The 9,775-nt window shown below is 34.6% G+C and overlaps 1 long non-coding RNA gene across 1 annotated transcript; it reads left to right on the top strand.

The window, feature by feature from the left end:
* The first annotated feature begins 2,404 nt into the window (after window positions 1-2,404).
* Window positions 2,405-6,827, top strand: LOC127748342 (uncharacterized). The gene is made up of 3 exons (XR_008010338.1): window positions 2,405-3,293; window positions 3,373-3,516; window positions 6,069-6,827. It is a non-coding gene; the product is annotated as an uncharacterized LOC127748342 (long non-coding RNA).
* Window positions 6,828-9,775: the final 2,948 nt, after the last annotated feature.

The following is a 9,775-nucleotide window of genomic DNA, read 5'->3' as shown; positions in this document are numbered from 1 at the left end:
AGAATGAGAGAGAAAGAGAGATGGGGGTGGCGGGGGTATGCTTCAGGAGGAGTGAGAACTGAGAACTGAGATTAGGGTCTTAGACTTGGGGACTCCTTCGAACAAGGGGGCAAACTGCAAAGAGTTTCGAATGGGTCCCGATTTCTTAAACATCGGTTTTAACAAAAACTGGCTGGATCGATCCGATTCTTACTGATTTTTTGGTCCCATGGTTCTGAAAATCGAACCGGCCAATTGAACCGGTCCAATCGTGAACCAGACTTTGATACGGATCGGTTCATTGTCAAAAATCGTTTTCTTTAAAACCGTTTTTGAACCATTGAACCGGCCAAAAATTGACTAGTCAGACCGAACCGAGATCCAACCGGTTCTAATGAAACGTCGCCGTTTAAGGTTCTGTGCCTAAGGATAAAAAAATCTTCCTCCTCCTCAAGCCATTTCTGATTTCCCCAATTCCTCAGACTCTCTCCTCTCTCAACTCTCAACCCTAGGTTATAGCCTCCACCACCGCCGTAAGGAGAGACTCACCAATCGCAGCTTCTTCTTCGAGCTCGGTGTCCGATGTTGTCTTCTTCTACTCAGCCCCACTTCATATGGCTTCCTGTGGTGGCTCCATGGACTGTGGTAACTAAGAAGACTATAGCTGCTGCAGAAATTATTAGAAACACCAAAATTCCAACAACTAATACTACATTGCTACTACAGGAATAAGTACATTGTTTTTCATCTTCTCAATTATTTCGATGTGTTGGTTGCATGATGATGCAGAACTACATAGGTATAGATTTTGCCCTACAGTAGCATTTTCAGATTAAAATAAAATGATTAAAATTATATCAAAAATTAAGAATATCTTTGATTACTAGTCATTATAAACTTTAGACTTTGGATTTTTGACTATTTGCTATTAACTAAGCATGCATGCCTCAATGATAGTGAACCTTTAATTTCTTTGATCTATTAAGGAGTTCACTGGGAACTAAACCAATGAAGTTGTTATTCTCCAAGTTTCTGCGAAAATAAAAATTGCTATGACACCTTTTTCTCTTTTATAACCAAATAAACTGTACTTAACATCTAAACAGGGGATTAACTTATAAAAATTTTAGTGATTGTAGCTGTATCAAAAAAATAAGGTATAGATCCACTTAAGCTATTATTTGATTAATCATTGTTATGTCAACTTGAAAGTAATTGTGTGCAAAGTTTGAATGTTGTTAATTTCACATTGTAAAATTTGAACTTGTGATTTTAGTTTACTGATTATTGACTTTGAATGTATTGTGATTATTGATTAATGATGTGTTGCTGAGTTGTTGTGTTTGTTTTACTGTTTTATGATTTAATTTTTACTTAGATTGTGACTGTCTTGGTAATTTATTGATTTCAATTATGGATAATAGTATGAACCAAGAAATATTTGCGAATATACATCTGTGGATAATAATTTTGGCTTCTAATCTTCCCATTTCGAACGATACAGCTAATCTTAATGCAGAGAAGATGAATAACTGGTAGTGGTTGTAACAGAAGCAATTTAACTAACTTCCTTCGATGGAATCTCATCTTTCTCTTGAATTCTGGAAATAACATCATGGGTTTACTTAACCTAAAGCTCAATTATAATGCTTCTTCTCCTGCTATTCACTCTCCTTTCTCTTTCAACAATCACTCATCTATCACACTTTCTTCTTATCAGTTCAATTCTTTCCTCATTTCATTTCATGTAATCATATATTCATATTCTGTTTCTCTTTCATAATTAGTTGCTCTTTTTATTCATTAAAAAATTAATTTGCTTATTTATTTATTTTTTAATTCAATTTGCATACTTAATAGCTGTTATGACATAGTTTGTTTATTCAAGCTTTAGTTTTAGGGTTAACTCATGGTCTAGTTATGATTGATGTAAGACCCAGAATTTTTGAAAAGTCTTTTTATGATCAAGTCTCAAATCATATAGTTATTTATAGCCTTAATTTCAGAAATTATTTTATTAAAGATAATTAAGGCAAGTTTTGATTTATTGAAATTGAGACGAGTTATGATCTTTATCCAATTTTATAATTATTGGGTTATTTTCTATATTTAAATTATAAAGTTGGCAGTTATGAAACATATGGATTTTATATGATTTGGATTAAATAATTAATATTTTTAAATATTAATACTGCTGCTTTGGAAAATAAAAGATTTAATTATATTATTTTTAGTTATTTGATTTGGGTATTTTATTGAAAGTAATATGTAAAAATAGAAGAGAAAATAGTATTTTTCCACATACTATTAGTGTTGAATTTACATTGGGTTCCAATTACTATATTATTCCCAATTTTATGTGAAATTACCAAAATGACCCTAACCCTAATTTTTGAAAATGAAACCCTAACCCTGAAACCCTAACCATGACCCGGTTCCTTTCTCACCCAACCCAGCGGCAGCCCACACGGTTTCCTTCCTTCCCCTTTCCATGAGAGTAAGGAAACAGAAGCAGAAAACAGATCAAAGAGGGAGGGAGAGGAGCTGCGATCGAAAGGGGAGATGGGTCACGCTGCTGCCGCCGTTCAGTTCACCACCATGACGCGCCGTCACGCCTTGCTTGCCCTGCCGCTGTGAAGCTCGTCCCTGCTGAGTCGCCGCCGCTAGTGCTAGGGTATAACGCCGCCTGTCACCGTTGCGAGCTTCCTCGCCGTGGCCACCGAAGTCGCCATTGCCGCCGCGGATGAGAGAAAGCAAGGGAAGAGAGATCGAGAGGGAGAAGGATGGTGCGTCGTTGGAGCCAGCCTCATCGCGCCGCCTCCGCTGTCCGTGTCACCGCCGTTGTCCGAGCTCGTCACCACCAGTTGCCGTCTCTGCCCAGTGTCGCCGCAGATGGTGGGTCGCTGAGAGAGGCCACCGCTGCTGCCGCCGGGAACTGCCATAGAAGCTGTATTCGCTGGTGTCGATGAAGGCGCGAACAGAGGAAGAACGCGCTTGTGGGGGGGCTTGCGGAGAGAGTGAGGCGTGTGGTGGTGGGTGGTTCCACCGCCCTTGCTGCTGTGCCGTCAGAATCTGCCGCTATGGTCGCCGGAAAACCTCTCTGCCGTCGCCAGAAAACCACTGTCGGTAAGGGTTTCGAATTTGGTTTTCGTTTCTTGTGAGATTCTGGAGCTTTATTGTTGCGGCATGTTGGTTTCAGTCACCGTTGCCAGAGTCGGGTCGCCGCAGCCGCTGAAGGTAGCTGCCGGGGCCACCGCCCAACCGGTTCAGAGGGCGGCGCTGTGGTTCGGTGCAGTCATTCTCTTTTAGTTTCAGTAAGTATTCCTGTTTCGAGAGCTCTGCGTTAGTGTTCTATTCCGTGTAATAAAGTAATTGTAATGTTGATGGTTCTAGGAGTTAGAATCTGAGTTTACTTGTGGCGTTGAGGTTGTTTCTACTATTGAGAAAGACACGCGGAGCCAGGACCTTGACCGTTGATCTCGGGTCGAGGCAGAAAGGATTCTGTGACGCGTTTGGCCTATGGTTTTGCGTTTTGAGGTAGGGGCGCTTTCCAAAAACTATGTTTTGTGTATTGGAATTATTACATATGGATACTGATGTGAGATATTGTGTATTTGGTGATTGTATCTGCCTTATGTATTATTTGATTGACTCGAATGATTATGGATGTTGGTTTGGCTGAATAGTTGTGCGGCTTTGTGAAATGTAATGTTTTGAAGTTGATTCTTTAAAGATTTGAAATCTGAGTTTAATCCGCTGAGGATTGATTTGATTTGAGTTAATTGTTTTGATGATTTGAAAAGTCGAATGCACTTTTGAATTCAGCCTGGTTTACTTCAATTGACTTGGTTTTGGACAAATGATTTGTTATTGAACCGTTTCTTTAAAGCTTTAGAAATGAGTTAAATCGGTTGATATTGATTTGATTTTAAAACAGTTTCCTTGAGATATGCCAATGAGGTGACTGTTGGATTTAGCTTGATTTTGAATTGATTTTTGGATTCTGGACTGTTGAAAAGGGATTGAGGAACGGTTTAGTTGGGACCCGAACCGGGTGGCAAAGTCCAAGTTTTAGGGGAGATGCTGCCAAAATTTCTATAAAATTCAAGGCTTTATTTGAAATGTTATTTGAAAAATTTTGAGTTTAATGCCCTTCCTATTTACTCGGAGGATTGTGAATTCTTTGTTTAGAACGATTATGAAAGCGATAAAGCTATGCTTTGAAAGAATTATTGAAAAAAAGAGAATCATGATTTCTCCTTGTTTTCCAAGAAGAATAGTATGTTTTTGGGTACAAGTTATTCGGAAGAGAATTTTGCCTTGGGGCTGTTTTAAAAGGTAAAACGGGTTTATGTTTTTCTCTATTAAACATAAAGAGTGTCCATTGGAAGAATTTTCGTGATTTTAAAAGGAATTGGATTTCGATTGATGAACCTCATTATTTTAACGTTTTGAATAAGATTCAGAGTACCCTTTGAACTCTAGTTTAACACAACAAAAATGATTTTCTTAGCAGTTTGAAACGCTTCAAATTTAATTATGGAATTGAAGCTGGTTTTGTTTAAGTAAAGAAAATGGCTTTGAAAGAAGTAAATGATTACGTGACTCGGTTTGGCTTAGATCTCAAATCGGAAAGCCAAGGTTTTAATGATTTTAAATGAACTTGGTGAAATGAGTTATGTTATTCTCCCCTAAAGACTTGGGACTCTGCCGAAGAACCTTTGTTATAAAATTCCATTGTTGTATGAGTGATTTTGAATACTTTGAATCCATTGTTGTATGGGTGATTTTGGATACTTTGAAATAAATCCTTAACTTGCCATGGTTTTGGAAGTTTTGGAAAGAAAATGCCGAGAGTGGCTTTGTTTTAAAAAGGGGAACTCACTTTGAGTAAATTTGGCTTATGAGCCTGAGATGATTTGAGAAACGAGATTTCTAAAGCCAAGGCTGAAAAGAGTTGAAACTTGATTTCAAAGTGAAACGATTTGAGAAAAAGTGATTTATGGCTTAAATGCCGGTTTTATGAATTTGATGATGTTGGATGGTGGAAGTGCTGTTTTGTTATGGGCCGGAATGGCTGTGTATACTATGAATATTGGCTGGTTCTGGATTGAACCGTGAGCCGGAATAGCTGTGTATGCTATGAATATTGGCTGGTTTTAGACTGAACCGTGAGCCAGATGGCTGAGATGGATGTTGATCCATGGATGAGAATGAATGCATGTATATGCTGAATTATTGATAATTGTGATTTGCACTTCCATTATCAGAGGCACGAGATCCCTGGGAGAAAGCAGTGGCCAGCCACCACGTGCTCTAGGTGGAGGCTCGAGACTCTGCTGACCCTATGTCATAAGTGTGGCCGGGCACTGTGAAAGTCCCGGATGAGCTCGCCCCCGTAAATATTCACCAGTGAAGGTGATGGATATGGATCATGATTATGATCAAGTTTATGATGAGTATAACTCGAGTTGGGGATGCGCGACAGAGGGACAGTCCAATGGTTAGCTACCAGGACTTGTCGGGTTGGCTCTATAACCGACAAATGATATCATCAGCCACTAGGGACAGGCATGCATCATATGCATCTATGTGACATTGTTTGGGTGTGCATATTGTACTTGGTTTGCCTATGTGATTAACTGCTAATTGTTCTACTTGCAATAACTATTTGTTTGTGTTTGCATCTTCCTACTTGTGTTTGCATTTGGAACTTTGTTGGATTGTGGTGGATTGGTTGTGATTGGATTGTTTGGGCCTAGGGCCGTGGTTGAATGAGATGGACCGACGGTTGATTTCGGTTTTGTGGTTTTGGTTTGGAATAAGATATGAAAGGCTAGTTTGGTTCAGTGTAGATAAATCTTTTTGAAAGGCTTTGATGTTTTGAGGATTGAACAGTTCCTCTTTCAGAAAAGATTTCCGACTTTATTTTTATTGAAAACCGTTGTTTTTGAAAAGAGGCATAAGATGGTTATTAATCACTGGTACGGTTTATCTTCATGTATCCTATTACAGTAATTCCCAAAAATCCTCTACTGAGAACCCTTTCGAGGATGATGTTCTCACCCCCTACATTTTTCCCCTTTCAGGATATGAGCGCTGAAGTCACGAAGAGCTTATTTAGTTGTCGTTGAAATGCTATGTATTGCTGTAGCTTATTATTTATTGTACCCTCGCCTTTATCTTGATATATTTTGTAAGAGGGATAGGGATTGTATTGGTTAATGTTTGTAATATTATTCATATATATGTATGTATATATATGGATGTACTCTTTATGAGTTTTGTAAGTTGTATGATATCTATAGATGTACGTTATCGAACGAAAGTATCTTGGGAATGATATTGTACTAGAAAGTTTTAAACAGGCTCATATTTTAGTATTAAATAGTATAAGTGTTGTCGTAATGTCCGAGCTATCAGAGTCGCTCAGCCGAAAGCGTGAGCTTTGGTAGTTAGGGTGTTACAATTAAATTAAAAATATATGGTTTTTCTAGCTAGAAGTAAGGGAATACAATTTCAAGTTTCTAGCACAAAATAAAAAAGAGACAAAAAAACAAAATTAAAGCCTTTCTCTTAATTGCTGTGTTTTTATTTCTTCTTGTTTGTTCTGAATTTTTGTTACAACTTGATTTAGTTGGAGGCAGGGAAGCAACTTTCAACTCAACGAGGCTATCATTGCTTTTGACGGTAAATGAAGAAAGAGAAGTATCCCAGAGAAGCTTTCTAACAACATTCAGTTATTTGTCATTAAAATTGGAAACCTTGGACAATAATTCTTTAGAGTGTTTTATTTATAATGATGTTTTAGAGTGTTTATTTATAATTTATTATTTTTATTATAAAATGGTTTTTTCGGTTAAACTACAGTTAGACTACGATTAAACTGATTGGACTAGTAAACTAATGAACCAGTGATTAAAACGATTTAATGATCGGTCTGGTTTTTAGAACCTTAATTATATCAGTACGATTTTGATAAGGAAAAGTATGCCTAATTGTCTTTTTACTCTTTTTTTATTATCTAATTTTCTAAAATAATATAAAAATGAAAGAATAATAATATTCGTTCCACACATTATAATTAAATGTTTATTATTAAAGTAAAAAAAAAAGCTAATTGTTTGTGTCTTTGTAATAATTTTATCAAATTATTCTCGGTATTAAATAATATAAATATAAATAATAGTTTTACACCTTCTTGCCCATGTTGTTATACAAATTGATAATGTTTTTCATTTAATCCAAACATAATAGATTGTTTTTAAGAGAATGGTATTTTCATTTTCATAATTGATAATGTCTTTTTTTTTTCTTTATATGATTTGTTTAAATTATACTCTATTTTTGTATAAGAATAACTAAAAATACTATATAATAAAAGTGACATTAGTAAATAGGGAGTGATAAAATTTATTTTTAAATTTTAAGCCATATTTTATTTATTTAAACTAATAATTATTACATAACTGATTATAAAGAGTAATTAATAAATAAGTAAATATTAAAATTTGTTTAATCTTTTATTTTTATAAAATAGATTCTTAAACTATTAATAAAGATTAGAGATTCACGTACAGTTATCTTTAAATAAAAATTGATAATTAAAAATGATTAGATAATTTAATTTATTTGATTAAATTACCGTCTAACGATTTTTAATTGTTAACTTCACATAAATACAACTGCATGTGAGTTTTCATTTTAATAAAATTAGATTTGATTTTATAATGTAGAGTAATTTCAATTTTATAATTTATAATAACTTTGAAAATATAATTAAGTTGGACTTGGTGAGCAGCATGGATTACTTTCAGTTTTATCATGATTATATACAAATAGAGTTCATCCATAAAAATTTCTTTAATTATTTCGCTCTCAACCAAAATGGTAAATGAATTTTTAAAATTATACTTAAAACACTTGTTAATCAAATCCCATTACAAACAAAGGGAAGCACAAATACTACCACTATCTCTTGGATTTATGCTCTAATTATTGAGAAACAAGTGAATCAAGTCTAACATACTTTTTAGATATGGATAAGAATAAGTTAAATCTTAATTTGGTCTCTGAAATTTGGTCTGATATTTAGAATGATCTTCACAATTTTATTGGTCCCAATTCGAACCCCCCAAATTTGCAATCATGATTCCGACTTGCCTCTGCGATCATCTCCATCACCGGAATGCTAATCTAACGCAATGACAAGACATATTGGACACTACTTAAACGATGGTATATTGGTTTCGCGTCCAACCCTTTGAAAACCACATTGTTTCAATTTTGTGTGGGTTAAAACTTATGATCATCGTAGTGAGAAGAAAGAGAGTTTTGATCTACACAAAACTGAAATGACGTGGTTTCTAAAAGGTTTGGGTACAAAATCAATACGTTGTCGTTTAAGTAGTGTCCATCGTGTTATGTAATTATGCCAAATCAGTATTTCAGTGACGGAGATAATCGCAGAGTCAAGTTGGAGGCACAATTATAAATTTGAGAGTTCTAATTAGGACCAACGAAATTGTAAAGATCATTCTGAGCATCAGATCAAATTTCAAGGGCCAAATTAAAATTTAACTCAGATAAGGATTAAGAGACCTAGGGACCAGGCCACCATTATGACTAACACAATAAACCACTAACATTAAAGAAACAAAACACTCGTTTTGATATTAAGAAATTGGTTTAGCTAATATTTTTCCTAAAAATATATATTAAAATTATTATCAATAAAAAATAATATTTCCCTAATAAATAAATGTATTAAAATTTAAATTTTATACTTCATATGATTTTTTTAGTTAATAAATTTAACAGTATCTTCGAAACTAAACCATAAAAAATTGTCATGTATGCATAAAAATATTAGCACTATTTAGTACCTATTGTTTTTAACTAAGGTTTTTTTTTTTTTTGCTCTTTTTGAATGGAATGTCTCAAGAAATTCCTTGTGCTGCAAGAGCCCAACATATACATAGCGTCTTCTTTTTAGAGTTACACGCACGAAGTGAGATTATGAGTTCAAGATATTGAGTTAAACTTCCGTTCGCAGTTATGAGTTCAAGATATTGAGTTAAACTTCCGTTCGCAGAAGAGATATTGATATTCTAATCCTATCTGGTAGGAAGGAAGTAAGCCAGTATTATTAGAATTCGAGTTTTCACTGGATTAGACTGTCTATTTCTTTAGAAGTGTTCATCTCTTTAGAAGTGTTCATTGACAATATAGGATAACCTATTTGTAGTTGATAGCACTATAAGAATAGTAATTCAATAATCTTTGGACCAAAAAAATAATGTGGATTTTAGGTACAGATAAGAGTGTTATTACTATCAAAGTATCAATTTTTCAATGTGGCTCTTTCTTTGGTCTTAACAAATATGTCGTCTACATAGACTTTTAATAATGTTTTAAGGTGAGATGAGAGTACCTTGTTCATCAACCATTGATATATAATCTTGGTATTTTTCAATCCAAAGGACATAACTATATAGCAGTAATTTGCCTTAGAAGTGATGAAAGATATTTTCTCTTGATCCGGTCTATACATCAAAATTTAATTATATCCTGAGTACTCATCTATAAAAGATAGGTATTTATAGCCCAAAACTAAGTCTACTAAAGTATTAATACTGGATAAAGAGTAAGGATTCTTTAGACAGACTTTGTTGAGATTGGTATAGTCGATGTACATCTTCTATTTTCTGTTTTGTTTCTTCACGAATACCACATTAGCGAGTCATAGTGGATATTTTACTTCTCTTGTGAAGTCAGCTTCTAATAGTGCCTGAAC

The sequence above is a fragment of the Arachis duranensis genome, chromosome 6 (genome assembly GCF_000817695.3).
Source record: "Arachis duranensis cultivar V14167 chromosome 6, aradu.V14167.gnm2.J7QH, whole genome shotgun sequence".
In the NCBI taxonomy this organism is placed as follows: Eukaryota; Viridiplantae; Streptophyta; class Magnoliopsida; order Fabales; family Fabaceae; genus Arachis; species Arachis duranensis.
This window is presented reverse-complemented; position numbering and strand designations above follow the sequence as displayed.